Below are 17262 nucleotides of genomic sequence, written 5' to 3'. Positions count from 1 at the left end.
ATGTTTGTCTGCTATACCTTTGTTTAGTTTAAGTTTATTAAAATTAATTTTGATTCTTATAATTAGTTTCTATAGTCAAGCATGTCAATGTATACAATTGAAGTCTAGGGACAGTATATGGCGTGTCCATGTAACATATGTTACGTTTTGTGTTGTGTAGTTAAGAATTTAGTTTGTAACACACTTGGGCATTATTTGGATTTCTCAATTGCAGATTTGTATATGTGTTCGACTGTTCGACAAGAAATAAGAAAATTTATGTTTTCAACGCACAACAAGAATTAGTATGCCTATTGTTTGTCGTGGGACTTAAATTTTTGTTTATAAACTTTGTGAAGGAATGAGTATATTTATATTTTAAGAAAAATGAATTGGTAATTGTAGGCATGGGAGTGTTTATATTTTAGGTTATGTAGTTGCTTATAAAATGTGTACCTAAGTTGGGTATTTACTGGGATTAATCTGCGACTAATGTTTATGAAATCAATGTTTTGTTTCATGTAAAGGAAAAACCATAGAGAACAAAGTATGAGCTGCTGTCAGTTGTAATCTAAATGTTTTTAGGTTAGTGGTTGTTTTCGGTTCTTTGCAGTTCTTAAAATTGTGGAACCATACCCATAACCATCGGTTCCTAGCGGGTATTCCCGATTCCGGTTCTTCATTTTGGTTATTAAGATATTTACTATTTACACTATTTTTTTATTGGTTTTATTAAAAAATGTGTAAAAACACAAAAATACCGCACGAACGAGTCGTTTTTTAAATATTCATATAAGTAATTATGTCATTCAATAATAAGTTAAATAAAACATATATTTAAAGTTGTAGGATATATTTTTATATTATTTATAATAATAAATACTATAAAAACTACATATTACACTAATAAATAAATTTTAGTAATATATAAATGAATGTTTTGAGTTTTTATATTCTTTATTTTGATATTTTTTATGTTAAAAGTATGATAACGTTCGGTTCTGGTCCGATTTTTTTGTTTAAAAAACTATTCGGTTATGATTTTATATGGTCCGGTTTTTATAGTACATTTTTAAACGGTTCCTAAAAATAGGAACCGGAACCATGATTTTTTTTCTACAGTTCCCATGATTTTTTCTATAGTTCCGGTTAAACGGGTATCCATCGACACCCTTACATTCAACTCAGAAAATACTTCAAAAACAATTATTTATACCCTAGGTTATAATCTAGCCAATAAATAAATAAAAAAAGTTATAATTTAGTCATATATATAGAATTAAGAATTTGAGTAAAAGAATTAAACGTTTGAGTTTATAAGGTTATAACAACTTCTTGTTCTAAGTATATAGGAACTTCGAGTTCTTCATAGAAAACTTAGCGAACTTCTGGTTCTATTAAAAACTATAAGTTTAATTCAAGATTTTGGAATGAACTTCATGTCCTAATTTAAAATTAAAAACTTCAAGTTCTTGAAAACAAAATTAAGATCTTTAAACTTCAGGTTCTAAAAAAAAGTTGGATCTTGGAAATTTAGGTTCCTAAAACAATAGATCTTGGAACTTCAGGTTCCTAAAAATTTGATCTCGGAACTTCAAGTTCCTATAAATTAGACCTTGGAACTACTGCTTCCTAAAACAAAAAGATCTTGGAACTCCAAGTTCCTAAAAATTTGACCTTAGAACTTCTAGTTTCTAAAAAATTAGATCTTGGAACTTAATGTTCCTAAAATTAATAGATCTTAGAACTTCAGGTTCCTAAAAAATAGATTTTGGAACTTCGGGTTCCTAAAAATTGAATCTTGCAACTTCAGGTTCCTAAAAAAAACAGAGATCTTGGAACTTCGGGTTCCAAATATATTGTAGAACTTTAGGTTTTACATCATTGCTCAAGAGTATACATCAAAAGAACAAAAAGAAAATAAAGGAAAATTCAAATTGAAGTCATATATCAAGTATGAACAGTAACATTGTTTATTTTATATCCGACGATTTAACCGTTAGATGTTTCTAAACATTTGCAATGTTGTTACCTCATGAGTCGTGCATCTACATTAAAACTAACCTTTCCGAATTGAAAATAATCTCCACGAAGAACTTTTCAAAGCAAAATATTTCCTTAAATTAGGTTTATTTAATTTGTGTGTACAGATATGCTTTGTGAATTCATTATATTGGACTTGGAGAATAAAATTATAGCAATTGGAACTTGTTTTTGGGTGGTATGAGTAATTTAGGAAATTAAAACAGGTTAGCGATGAAAGTAGGAATCACAATCTGTTAGAATGAATATATATATATATATATTGAATTGGCGAGCGAGCTTTAGACGACCTCGATTTGGATTGTTTTTTAGTTTCAACCCACATTCAACTACATACACCTTTTCACTACATATTCACTGGATAGAAACAAATTCTTATATGACAAATCCTAATTATATATTTATCTACTTGGCAAAATTAAATTTAATTTGCATTTGGTGAAGTAGTGTTTCTCTAGCTTATAGTCCAATTAATAAAAAAACACCTTTCCGAATTGAAAATCATCTCCACGCACAACTTTTCAAAACAAAATATTTCATTAGGTTTATTTGTGTGTGCAAATATGCTTTGTGAGTGCATTATATTGGACTTGGAGAATAAAATTATAGAATTGGAACTTGTTTTTGGGTGGTATGAGTAATTAATTTACGAAGAACTAGGGGGGTGATGTCTAAATTGGTCAAAGTTATAAGAGTAGTATATATCTAGAAAACTTTTTCATATATGAAAAACATGTTCATTATTGTGTGTGGTTACCATTGATATAGACCATCAAGGCAATAATAACAATACCCTCTCAATTATATGGTTCAAGACAATTACATTATCCTCAAAATCCAAAAACACCCTCATTCTAAGGTTCAAGAGAATTATGTATCGTACTAATTCTATTCTATGGCTCAAGAGTAAACCTATCTACTCACCTTTCAAAACTATATATAAACCAAGATTCTCCTTTTATCTTTCCTCACTCCCTCTCAACTCTCAAGAACCAACCAATATAATATGTACACTTTCCTATTCGATCTTCTACTTTAATGGCTTCAACACCGACTGATGTACTATGGGAATATGACCCATTTATCCGAACTTTCAAAGATGGACGTAGGTTAAGAATCAGACCTGATGTCTTTACTCGACCAACATGTGTTAATTCAAAAGATGTTTTAATCACATCGGAACATAGTGTTGTTACCATAGAAGATTCCAACATATTTTGCCAAGAAAGTGTGTTATCAGCAAGATTGTATCTACCCAAAGGGGCAAACCCATACTTTAAACTACCCCTTCTCATTTACTTCCATGGGGTGGTTTTTGTATAGAATCTGCTTTCTGTGCAACGTACCACAATTATCTAAATTATTTAGTTGAAAAAGCTAACGTTGTCGCAGTTTCAGTGAATTACAGAAGAGCATCAGAATTCCCTGAAGATTCATGGACTGCAGTTTGATGGGTATTTGCGCAACAACCTAAAGAATTCTCTCCACCTCAAGAAGAATGGTTGAGAGACTACGCCAACTTCGACAAGGTATACATGGCAGGTGATAGTGCAGGGGCTACTATCACACATAATATGGCGGTTCGATTGGGCATAGATCCTAAATTCAATGGCAAGTTTAGTGGGATTCTTTTAGTCCATCCTTATTTCCTTGGTTCTCAACCAATTCCAGGTGAAGGGTCGGAAATGGATGATATGTTAAAGCTATGGTTTAATATTCAAACTACGAAAATCAGGTGCAAAGACCCGAGTCTCGATGACCCTCTTATCAACCCGATTAAAGATCCAAACTTTTCAAAGTTGGCACCTAAAAGGGTATTGGTGTGTGTTGCTGAGAAAGATGGTTTGGTACATAGGGGAAAGCTTTATTATGATAACCTAATGAAATCTGAGTGGGTGGTAAAGGGGGGTGGAGTGGTGGAGCTTTTTGAATCATTTGGTGAGGGCCATGTGTTCCATACCAGCAAACTTATTAGTGGGAAGGCTGATGAATTGATGAAAAAGGTGGTTGATTTTATAAACGCAAAACCCGCAAAAGACCCTGCAAAAAAATAAACTCTCTTCAACATAATATTATCATCTATTATTATGTATTATGTTTTCTTTCATTTCTGTAATGTAATCTATCATCTATTATGCAATATGTTTGCTATTCCACTTCTATAATATTGTAATCATCATCTATTCATATGAATAAAGAAGTTGTTGAGTATTAATTAATCTTGTAATTAACCAATATAAACCTCTTTGTTTTTGTTTATGGCTTATCAATACTACTACGGAAAGTACCACTAGAAAAATATAAGATAGAACACATATAATTGGGATCGCAAACACTTTATTTAATTGAAAAAGTGATCTATTTTTTGACTGTAAACTTATATTAAAATTTAGCATTAAAAGCACACCACTTTCAAATCCAAGCCCAAAATTGTTACATATTTGAAGCCCTTTTATTAAATATATATATATGTGTAGTCCATTAACCTAAACAGATTGGGCTCAAATTTGTTAAAACTAAAAAACCCTCCTCAAACACTTTCATATTTTCCACCGTGGAAAACGAGATGGGATTGCCCCCACAAAACTAACTCATGCATGCACAGAGTCTTACTAAATAGTAATTACTAGATTTTGGACCCGGGCACGCCCGACCTCTTTTAGTTATTTTGCATGATAGGATATTTTTTTTTTTTTAAATCCAAAGCAATTTCATTTCAAATTTTTGGATTTTGTAGTCTCTAAGCAATTTATTATTGTATACATTATATATTACAGATGTTAGAGAAGTCCCACATGGCCTGACTACTATTTTATATATCAAAAAAATTGAATCCTTTCCCCATCAAAGAAAAAGATGAAGCTATCATCAAGTCAAGCATATACACGTCCATAAAACACCTTTTGCAATGACAATTTTGAAACTGCTTCATAAAAACTCATTGTAAAACAGTTAACATTAGTACACTGCCCCTCATAATTGCCTTAAAAAAAACTTTTACACACACTGATAACTAAAGTACCAAAGCCCTACAATGTGAAAAACTTTCTTATCATGGACTATAGCGATAAGAAAATTTAACCTATAAAATTTAACGTTGATGCCTACGAAAAAAAAAAAAAAAAAAAAAATAGGGAATATTTAGAAGAAATAATGCAAGATAATGAACTTACTGTTGAGTAACCCGGGCCGGCTTAACCATATAGCAAAATATGCGGTTGCTTAGGGCCCTATAGCCCAAGGGGCCCCCAATATATTTTCAGCTCACTATTGCCCTAACTTTTCCTCTCATTTTTTTTAACCGTCAGCTAACAATAATACTCTCACGTTTTCTCCACATTTCCCTCATCCTTCTCTAACAAAAAAACTCCTCGCCTATCCATAACTAATAAAAGTTGTTAACATAATCCTCTCTTAATAAATATAAAAGATTAAAAGCTACAATACAATCTTACCTCCATCATCTCTCCTTGCCTTCTATAGTTTTTCTTTATAATCCTTCATTCTTTTTACTTTTGTGGTGTAGAATTCTTCTTTTCGATATCTAGTTCTATTATTTGTTAAATATTTTGTTAGCTTAAAAATACTATTCAAGCAAGAAAAAGGAAAAGGTTGTGATCAATTTTTTACTCTAATTGTTAGCTTAAGAATACTATTCAAGCAAGAAAAAGAAAAAAGGTTGTGATCAATTTTTTCCTCTAATTGTTTTCTTATAATTTGATATTTCAAACTTTAGTATTAATAGTAGAGAGCCTCCTATTCGAACTTTGCTTAGGGTCCCCAGCTGTCTCGAGTTGTCCTTGTGAGTAATTAAGCTAACAACTTTGCAGCTTTAAAATAGCATCAGTAGTCTTAGTTTTGAAAGTGTCATATACAATATCTTCACCTGCGTTTGATCTAAGTGACTCCCTTGCATATGTTGCCACACCATTATGTATATTATATTACACTGACAAATCGAAATCGTTTTCAGAACTAAGTTGCTACTTCAATTCTTATTAAGAGATTTTTTTTTCTAAGTTAGCAAATTATATTACCATGAAATAAAATTACAAAAGGTTGGCTTAATTAGGAAATGGTTCCTAATTAACCTTAATCAAATATGAAGTACACAAAATATGGCATTTCCCACTTGGAAATCCATGCTGGTTTACCTGGATAAAGAACCTGTTCTTGTAGGTTGAGGGTCAGACTATGTGTTGGAACTTGATCAGCTGAGAAGTTAACTTCGCGCCACGTATGTGAGATCAACACATAGCTCAACTTATGTTTACAAGTCTCCCAACGAGGTCTCACTTCCCACGGAAGCTTTGAAGTACCAAAAGCGACGACTGCCGCCTTTGAGTCGGACTCTATCCATAACTTGTGCCAACCCTTGTTAATAGCCACTTCTATACTTTCTATAATTCCCATAACCTCTGCCACATAACTCGTCGCCATCCCTATGTTCTTGCAAACCACCAACAACACTTCATTATTACTATTCCGATAAACTGATCTGTATCCAGCTAGACTTGGGTTGTCATGTGAGGCCCCATCGGTGTTTACCTTTATGATGTCGTCATCTGGGGGATTCCATTTACAGTCTTTGATTCTCGGTACTTTTGGGAACTTTGGCGCCAACTTCCATCTTTGAAGCACTTCCATATCTGAGTGCCAACTGTGTCCCTTTGATAGAGCATAAGAGTAATGAATCTGCTTCCTAATATCTGCTTTGCATCCGGACATACTTTTTTCCTTTTCCTCAAAAACAATTCCATTTATGTGCACCCACATTGTAACCATGCCAGCCGCATTCCATAAGTGCTTGATGATCGGACTTTGATTCTTGCTCATCAGCAGAGTCTCTTTAAAGTTAGAGAACACCTTACTGAAGTTAAATATCTCAGCTAACCAGTCCCAAAGTTGCCTTGAAAAACTACATTCCCAAATAACATGTTGCAAGTCTTCTTCTCTATCACATCCCAAGTAGGCATTTAGAGACACCTTTTATCCCTTTGCCTTTTAAGTATGTGTTTGTTGTAGTACATTTATGTAGAAGCTTCCAAGCAATGCCCGAGAGTTTTGGGTTAACATAAGAATTCCAAAAAAATTTATCCCACCATACCTTTTGATTTTTAAATCTAATTTTCTCATATGTTGACCTCATCGAGAACATTCCCTTCTGATCTGGCTTCCAAATTCTATAGTCCTTCGATGACGGATTGTTTCTAGGTAAGTAAGACATACTTGCTGCTGCCAACAAATCTTTCAGCTGGGTTGGTATCACCCACCTTCCATCTGAAATAATGTGACTCATAGTAGTCCTGCATCGTTTAAGAGATAGATATATGACCTTACTTATTTGCTGCTCAAAGTCCTTCATAACCCATAACCTATATTGTGCCAATCCACCAAATTTCTTTTCAATTTTTATTTCTTTCTATCACACTAAAAATTCCTTAGATATCAACACACCATAAGTAGTCTTCTGTTTCAAATTTGTGCATAGGGTTTAGTGCATATCTTCTGTTTCTAAATTTCAAACATGACATTGAAAACCTTGAGCTCTACTTTAGGCATTGAGCTTGGATGTACCACACCTTCAGATTAAGACCATGTTGAGTTTTTTCCTACCCAGTCGTCGTCCTCAAACCAAACTCATCCCCTATGCATATTATTACTCATTGAATTCCATAGTAAGTAGTAATTAATTCCTCTGGCCATACACTCACACTCATATTTCTCGTTAATTTAACACATTTTTCTATTATAACATATCCGTTACCGAGTCCTCAGTGCTTCCTAATATTGCTAACTACCGTTCTCCATGTGCTCCAAACTAGGTTATGTATTCTCCACTGCAAATTTGTTTTGACTTAGTGTGTCATGTCCAAATTACATACACTGCCAACATTCTTTACACTTGTTAAGGATTTCCTTCTGCTCGATCATGTAATAGGTGCAACTACACATGACCAACATAAGTGTGCTTTGCAACTGGACTCAAATTAACATAAGTGTGTGTGGCTTTGTACACTTGGCACCTACCTTTTTTTTGGTAAACACTTAGCACCTACCTAATCAAGGAGAAAAAAATTTAAAAATCCTTATTTGATGCTATTTGTATCTGGAAGTTCTAACACCTAGCTTTATCAACTCGTTCAAGACCAATGACTTACAATCAACCGAAATGACGATCTTTCAATTCGACAAATCTAATGTTAGTTAGCAAATTAATCTAAAAAAAAACAAAAGTATGTAGTACAAAAACATTTAGTGTACCTTAGTTTAGATCACACACACATATTCTAGGATAGACAAATCTTGTCGTTATGCTTCTTTAATTGGTGTGACTCAGGTTCTTCATAGTATAGTAAAAATTTAGTCAATAGCATATTATGGCCTAATGCTTCATCCAGAAAGAAGAATTTTGGCTTGGTTTCTGTTGCCGAGTCCCGAGTGCTTCCTATATTGCTAACTGCGGTTCTCCATGGGTTATAATTCTTCAATAGTCATTTATGTATTCTCCACTACAACCTTATTTCAACTTATTGTATCTGATCCAAATCACATACACTGCTAATGTTTCTGCACATTCTAAGGGTTGCTTTCTCAGTAATTCCCTACAACTCGATCATGTTATAGGTGTAACTACATGACCAACATAAGTGTATGTGCACTTTGCACCTACCTGATCCAGGAGAAAAAAATTAAAAAATCCTTATTTGATGTTACTTGTATCTGAAATTTCTAAGACCTAGCTTTATCAACTCGCTTAGCTCAAGATGGTCAGGGAATAATGCAAATTGAAAAGATGATAACATTTGAAAATATACCAATCAGAACATTATTGACTTGAAAAGCTTGTTTTGGATCCGGGCATACGCTCGGGAATTTTTAGATATTCTAAGGTTAATAAGATTTAAACTTCCCCTATAGATCGAGAGTTTCCTAACAGGAAATGCTTCATTTTGATAGATTTTACATTTAAAAATTTTACGATCTAATTCAAACACAAAATGTGATGCTTTAGTTAAACCCTCCAATATACAAAATGATTTAACTACGTATTTGGTAGCAACTCTTGACATGTACCACACATGAACACCCCCACTAATACATCACAATTAATCTATGTAGGTACAAACTGTAGCAAACACTTATAGTAGTAAGAACTTATAAGCTATAAACTATAAGTTATAAGTTATAAGTACAAAATATTCAAGTTTTTTTTATCTCTCTTAGTCCCAGCCCCTTAATATTAAACTTGATAGCTTAATTCGAAAACTTTTGACCATCTTAACAATTAAGGGTCTCTTTGTGTATTTTCCCTACTCAATTTATCTTCTTCTTTATTTCCTTCTTATAGATCTTGAATAAATTATTGTCTTTTTCCAAGTTATAGTACAGTTGGTCGATCTCATCCCTAGCGGTATTCTGGCCACCTGTCAATACTTCAAAACAGGTATTTATTTGGACTAAGTGTGTTCTATGCTCCAATGCGCCTATCATCAGTCTATCCCATATGTCCCATTCCCCAAACCCAAGCAAAAACCCCATTTCAAGTCAAGGTCTTTGTGATGTTATGTCGAATGGATTTTATGTTAAGATGGAACCTAGACACGTACAGAACATAGTTTCTAGACTTTTTTCATGATTTTTTGACAAACACACAATTTCTCTAATTGAGTCCCGTTTTGTGTTTTCCACTCATACGCTAGGCAGCGCACGCAACTTCGTTTGCTTAATTTTTGGTTCCGATCAAAAGATTACTTAATTGGCAATAAGGTTACTTGGCCACAACAATAATGATCTTCTTTTCTTTAATTCCAACATGAAAGATCAAAATCTATTCACAGGGGCGGAGATGTCTTGGTGCCAAGTCTTTCTTAATTCAATGCAATGGTCATTCTTTTACAACTTTGAATTTAATGAGTGTGTTTCATTTCTAGTCCCATTATGCACATTTATTTTGGCGGTGTCAATGCCTACAATTTTATGACGACATACTCTCACTCAAATTTTGTGCTTTTACCTATATCTAAATTGTTAGTACCATTGGGGGTAAGATAATGCGTATGTGACATGTCTGTATATACACGGTTTATGCAGCAAATAGATAGTTTTAGAATAATAATATGAAATCCATTTATATTGTTGAGAATGAAAATCAAGGCATATTTAACATTATTCTTTTCATGATCACCGTGTTCTGCTAGTTTCTGGTCAATTTGTATTTTCAACACTGGCTTTGACAGTGATTTTCACATGAAAATGGGTCTTGGGACTAATTTTTTGTAATTTTATATTGTCATATGTAAATCTGGTTTGTCTTTGAGTCGAAATGATTAATGAAGATTTGTCCTAAAATCAAAATTATTAATGAAGATTGCTGCCGATTTTCCTTAAATCTGTAATTAAAATTTAGGATGGACTTGGGGCGAAACTATTATTGGGCTTTGTGGTAGGGTGTAATCCCTGGATTATTTTGTTGCTTCGAAATTTTCAATTAATTTTAAGATTTTTAGGAGAGAGCTTCAGATTTACGTCTTGTTAAATGATTTATGTTGATATTTAATTCCAATATTGAAGAAAAATACATAATTTGTAGGAGTAATAAGATCATGTTTCCTATTTTTTTTGATAAGGAAATAATTGATAATTTTAATTGATAATTTTGGAGTGATCTATTTCAGTAATCGCACTTATATTATGGCCGAAAGAATCGTAGATCACAATATGAAATTGAAGCTACCCCTAGTGCATAAGGCTGGGAGTTTTCTAGTTAGCGTAGAGCATTATCCCTATAGTCATAATATCAGCGATGTCCCTCCTATAACTAATAACAGCACCGTCCCTCCTCCTGTAACTGGGCCCAGTGTCCCATTGATTCCAATAAATCTCCTTCTCCCTCCCCTTCTTCAAACTCCGATTCATCTTTTTCATATAGAAATCTCTTATCAACAATAGAACAAGATCCATTTTGCATCATATCTAAGAGATTCTTTAGTTCGGACCGAAGAAGCAATGTCACTCGATCATTATCAAACTGACTGCAATCTTTTTCTGTCCATGAGGATCCCACTAGAACGTTTTCTACTTCTAATAGGCCATGAACCAGATCAGAATCATTCTCAACGAATCTATAAGAAGTGATCCCATTTTTTCATCGGGTCTGGGTGGAGACCAAAGATCTTGAGCGACCGATCCGGCAGAACAACTCAAAAGATAAAGAAGTATTGTTAATTTCTTCATGATCGTTCCAAGCTTGAAGTACCATTTGTACAAATAAGAATCTCCATCCTCACATGATTTCTTCTTCATATAGATAGATATAAGATCTATGGGACAATTACTTAGAAGTACATTTTGTGCAACAGCCCTTCCTATCTGATAGAAAAGGATCCCATGATCCTGAACCGATCTTACCTGGAATCGCAAATTCCATATTTGTTTATAAAAACGGATCAAATTGTATTAGTGTCTATAATGGATTTCTTCTGTGTAATACTAATTGATAGGGCCTCATTGATAGGGCCTCATTGGTAAGTGCTACAATGACAATATTATGCACTTTTTATTATGAGATTCGTTATGGTGAATATCACTGGTGGTACGATATTATGGTACGATGATGTATGCTTAAGAATATTATTCAGAATGTAGGATTATAGTATGATGAATTCCTTTTATGGCTGCACAGTTCATCATTGATCATTGTAGCTGTATAACACAAGTTCTCATACATATAAAATGCACGATTCTGGGCTCATACATATAAAATGCACGATTCTGGGCGCAAAGTTGTATCTTCACTATATTTTCCCAATGTCACCCCCTCCATACTATCCGTAGAATCCTGAAATGCACCAACATCTAAGCCTGATTCATCCACGTGCATGAGATGCACGAATTTTGGTGCACCTCTCTCCCTCCCCTCACCCCTTTAAACACCTCTTTTGAAGTCGATTTTGTAAGTGGGAGCACAGATATCAACACCCTAGTTGTAACTTTAAAGTTTAGCCCACTCAATGAGATATATTGATGGCATATCATTTAAACAAAGTATGTCTAGAATGAGTCGGGAATTACCTGATAGCTATCAGTTAAACAGGATGTACTTTATGGCATCCTCCCTTGCGAACGAGCACGGAGCATGGAATTGATTGGGTCCTAGGTAAAATAACAAGGAGAAAATATAAGAATTTCAATACCAAAATATCAGGAAAGTATATGAGCAAGAGCTGAAACAATTTGATGATGTCACCAACCAGGCCTTGATAGAAGAACATCAAGCTTTAGTGAAGCCTTGCAGCAGATGTGTAACAAAGTTAAGTATTCTCGTAAACAAGAATATTCTCCTCAGGCCCAAAAACCAAGTCAAATTCTCTTTGCTCATAATTTTTTTTCTAAGTTAGCAAAATTGTATTAATATGGGAAATGGATGTACAAATTACATTGTAGAAGTTGGTTTGGATTTGTACAACTCCTAACCACCTCTAATCAAATCTAGGGTTAACTAGTATTACACCCCCACTAGATCAGCCAATTAGGATTTCACCCTCCACTAGATGGAAAATTAGGGTCTCTCCCCCCCTTACACACAAAAAAAGTCAAATTGGATTGACCGTGTTTTTTTTCAGTGTATTTGCACAGGCGGGGAGGGATGAATCATAATTAGCTCATTTAGTTAGGAGTGTAATACTAGTTAACCCTCGAATCTATAATAAGTCACCGAGGGAGATTCCCATCTAGTAAGCCAGTAGGGCCTTCCCTCATACAAAACTTGATCAGTGCAGTTGAGTGAGGGCATTATTTGTCAAGTCAGCTGCGAAATTTGCTTCCCCGTATGTTTGTAATCTGACAATAAGACAAGCTTCTTTGCTCATAACATTTTTCCACCAACATTCTCTTTATCCTTTCATCTGGAAGTTTCCCTCTCTTGAGAATCATATCAAACACATGGAAAGCCAAATATATTTTATTCTCTTTCAATAGACTGCAAAGCAGCCTATTATAATTATGAAGGCGCGGTCTATAATTCTAGAGAAGCATTTCCTTAAATAGGTTCAGATCAAGATCACTTAAGTATCACAACAAGCACCGAGTAGTCTTTCATACGAAACCTTACTAGGGATAAGGCCTCAAGAACTCTCCCATTCCTGCATAGACCTTCTATAAGAGTGTTGTGTGATTTTATCTGGAAGGCAGCCAGTCTCACTCATGTTGTTAATAGCTGTATAGCTTGACCAATTTGACCATGTCGTATGTGCCCTGTATGTCATATGTTTGGCATTTAACCCATCATTTTGCATCAATTCCACATACAAGTATGCATCTCGCAGCATATGAGCCCTGCAATAACCATTGATAACCGCGTTATAGAAATGCAAATCGAACACTACCCCATTTCGTGTTATGTCTTTCATTAACTTCTCTGCAATATAAATAAATTCTTCAGTAAATTTGCAAGAAATTCTTCTTTTGTGCTCCTCTGGCATTAAAATTAGCAGTTAAGCAATTGGAAAATCATCTCTCCTGCTTTCTTAGATCTTCTATCAACAACATGGTATCTTCTACCAGCACGAGAGATATTGCTACATACACCACTGACCAATGAACCAAACGTCATCAAATCACGTTCAATGTGATTTCTCTTCATTAGATCAGCCAAACGAAATGCAAAACTGACTTCTCCTTTCTTGCAGGACTGATTAATCAGAATTGAATAAATACAGTACCCAGCACGAGACCATCATCCAGCACCATTTCAAGATATTTGCATGCCTTCTCTGTCATATTTTTCTTCATTAATCCGTTTATCAGTCCCGTATAAGTATGAGCACACGGTCGAAACCCACGCTCAATCATCACATGAAACAAATGGCATGCATCAATAGCTCTTCCATTTATGGAGTAGTCGTTGATCAAAGTGGAGTATAGGTCTCCATCAGGGACCGCGCCAACCTCAAGCATCCTCCTAAATATCCATTCTCCCTCGGGCAATCTTTTCTCTTTGCATAAAGAACCAATAATAGAATCATAGATTGCGACACTGGGCTGAGTCCTTTCTCATCCATTTTCTCTAAGACCTCAAAGGCCATCCACATATCTCCTTGCTTGCAGTGTTCATTTATCATTACCAAGTAAGTTGCAAGGTTCGGAACCAAACCCTGACCACACATACGATCTACGAGGAACTCAGCTTCCTTAACATGAGCTTCCTGGCAAAGAGTCCTGATCAAAGAATTGTAAGATGATAGCAAAGGCTCACATCCATAAATGATCATCTTATTGAAAACATTCAGTGCGTGGTTTGTCTTGCCTGCAGCACTCAAGGCACTTATGAAAACACTGAAAACTTCATTGGGCAGAAATTTCAGTGCTACCCAAGATTCTGCTAAACAAGAGCTCTATATCATTCTCAAATGTCTTTTCCGTATGAAAAGTGGAAGAACTACACAACCAAGAAAGGTCTACATTCAATCCATGCTTAGTTAATACCTTCGAAACTAGAAGAAGTACATTGAACTCTTGGCCTTTCGGATAGTTATTTTCTAGGTACAAATACAATACGTGATCTGGAGCAACGTTGCTGCTTGACATCTTATCAAACAAGTCATCGGCTTCATCAAACCTATTCTCCTTCTACAGGGAAGAGATTATGACTGTATAACAATGCACATTGGGACATACAGTACAACTAATCATGTTATGAAGAAGCTTCAAAGCACAATCCACTTTTCGTTCTTTGCAGTAATAACTTATCATAATGTTAAAAGTTACCACATTCAGTTGCAATCCCCTTTCCATTGTCATTTCACCTAACTCACAACCTAAATCAACATAACCACATCGGAAACATCCGTAAAGCAGCATGTTGTAAACATAAGTATCAGGCTCACACTGCATATCAAACATCCTTCGAAAAACATCCATTGCCATCTCCATATCCCCTTCCTTACAAAAAAACATAAATAAGAAAAGTATACAACTTCTGATCAGGAGAAAAACCATCAATCAAATTATTATAACACCAAAGACTCAAATAAACTACAACACTTACCATCTTATTAAAAATAGTAAAAGCCTCTAAAACTCTTTCTTCTGTACACAACCCGTTAAGCAAAACATTACAAGCAGGTAAAGAACCAATCCTAAAAAGTCCATCCACATAAACTACAATAACATATTACCATAGTCTGTAACACAGAAGTAAAGGAACAATACCTCTACTCAAAATGGCCTCATTAAGTCAACCAGTCCTAAAGTCAATCCCTCCAAAGTCCCAAAATTAAGACCCAAAACCCTTGGCATTTCCCAAACCCAATGTACTTAAGTCCATGAGTGAATATCCAAAAAAACACTCAAGCCCACTAGCCTGTTTCGGCCCAAGCCCAAGCAAAACTCACTGTTCATCTTCTCCTTCCTCACAGCACCTCTCCTCCACCTCCAGCCACCACCGGCCATCTAACAAGACTCGTGGTTTGACCCAAACAACACTATGAGTGGTTCGGCCCAATCTCAAACCCAACCAAGGGTCGTCTCCCTCACCAGCGCCATCAACTCTCTCCACCGATCAGCCACCACCGGATCAGCCACTCGCCAGCCCTTCCCACCTAACCAAAAATACTCCCCTTCAAAACCCCTATAACATTAACAAAAGCAAGAACCTCAATTTTAAAATTCGAAATCCTTCAACCAAAACTAGATCTAGAATTTCTCGCCACCATTAACGCTCCTCCGGAGCTTCAACAGCCACACCCAATCTAGTATTTAACCCTCCCACTACAACCAACATCAATCCAAGAAATACAACTTAATAACACAAGAGTTCAAACAACAATCCAACCAGGCGACGCCATTAACATCTTTCTCCAAAGCTTCGAAAGCCCCATTCTTCCATACCCACACACACCTAACTACCTCCAACTATTTGTTCAACCCAACCAAACTATATTAGGACCACCTGCAATATAAATTAACAGTCCTAACTATTTTTGGCTTTGGTTCATGCCACCATTAACTCCCAGAACAGAGTTTCCGCAGTAGTCCAACAAAACAAAATACCAAAGCAATAGTGAACCGTTTTTACCAATTTGCGAGACCACAGATTAGTATAGAATAACTACAGAATGATAAGCAGAAAAACATACTGCGCGGAAAACTTTTTGGACAGTAAAACTATCTCTATATAGACGTGAAATAAAAACTAAACTACTCACCGATACAGAACTTATTTGCTCCTCCTGTTGTCAGCAAGATCTCCAGCAAGAAACTTCTCTCCTCCCTTTCCTCTCTGTGAAACTCTCTTTTATGTAAAACTCCCCGTTTTTGCCCTCAACCCTATCTTTTTCTTTTCTGTTTTTCAAAACCCCCAAAATAGGAAAGAGGGTTTATCCCATAAACCCACGTCTTCTATTTTCACAAACACTTATCCTATTTTATTTTATCTATTATCCATTATAATAATTATTATTATTATACTAGGAAAAATAACATAAAAAGACGGGGTGTTATATCTAGTCTTCTGGAAGTGAACTTTGTAACTTCTTTTCCTTATTGGGTGGGTTGAGTACGTTAGATATTGTAATCAAGTGCCTATATAAGAAAAGGCAAGTCATGAATAAAAAAACAAGTTATCATCTAATATCTTTTAACATACTGTGTTAACCGGAGGTCAAGGCTCCTCAATAAGCCTCTATCCATTTTATATCTTAATTCTCTTATTACACCATAGTAGTTTTTGTTTACAGTTGTTAACCCGGTGATAAGCACCCAAAACTGTAATATAAACTCTGTAGAGACATTACATATTAGTTAATTATGTGTGTAATAAATGCAAATTAATTGTATTTTCATGTTTTTGCAGGTTTTGATACGTAAACGATGAAATTTCAATAAAATCGGCATTTTGGCATGGAAATGAGGTGAATATGTTAATTGGAAACAAAGCCTTTTTATCAAGTTCAAAAGAAGCTCATTGGAAGCTGAAAAAGATCATAATCAAGCCCATGAAGCCTGGTCAAAATAGTCAATTCTGGGTCAACCCTGGTCAGATCTTGTAGAAAAGTCAACGAAACTTCAGAAAATCATATCTTTTGACTTCGAACTCCGTTTTGGGCATGTGACTTGTCAAAACGATCAGCGTAACAAGATCTACACAATGGTATATAGATTCTATCAATTTACTAGACTGGGAATTAAAATAGGTCTGAACTAAGACAAAGTAAAAATCTAATTACTATTCATCATGAT

General features: G+C 34.9%; 1 long non-coding RNA gene and 1 pseudogene across 4 annotated transcripts; one reads left to right on the top strand and one right to left on the bottom strand.

The window, feature by feature from the left end:
- Nucleotides 1-2925: 2925 nt before the first annotated feature.
- LOC147486885 (putative carboxylesterase 13) lies at nucleotides 2926-4237 on the top strand (annotated as a pseudogene).
- A 2504-nt stretch (nucleotides 4238-6741) lies between these two features.
- LOC147486884 (uncharacterized) lies at nucleotides 6742-16189 on the bottom strand. 4 transcript variants are annotated; one of them, XR_015202137.1, is made up of 3 exons: nucleotides 12276-16189; nucleotides 12097-12177; nucleotides 6742-11433 (listed from the first exon to the last, which is right to left on the bottom strand). It is a non-coding gene; the product is annotated as an uncharacterized LOC147486884 (long non-coding RNA). The 4 variants fall into 4 exon arrangements; XR_015202139.1 differs by having other exon boundaries at nucleotides 6742-7328; XR_015202136.1 differs by having other exon boundaries at nucleotides 12097-16189.
- Between the last annotated feature and the right edge of the window lie 1073 nt (nucleotides 16190-17262).

The sequence above is a fragment of the Coptis chinensis genome, chromosome 7 (genome assembly GCF_015680905.1).
Source record: "Coptis chinensis isolate HL-2020 chromosome 7, ASM1568090v1, whole genome shotgun sequence".
NCBI lineage: Eukaryota > Viridiplantae > Streptophyta > Magnoliopsida > Ranunculales > Ranunculaceae > Coptis > Coptis chinensis.
This window is presented reverse-complemented; position numbering and strand designations above follow the sequence as displayed.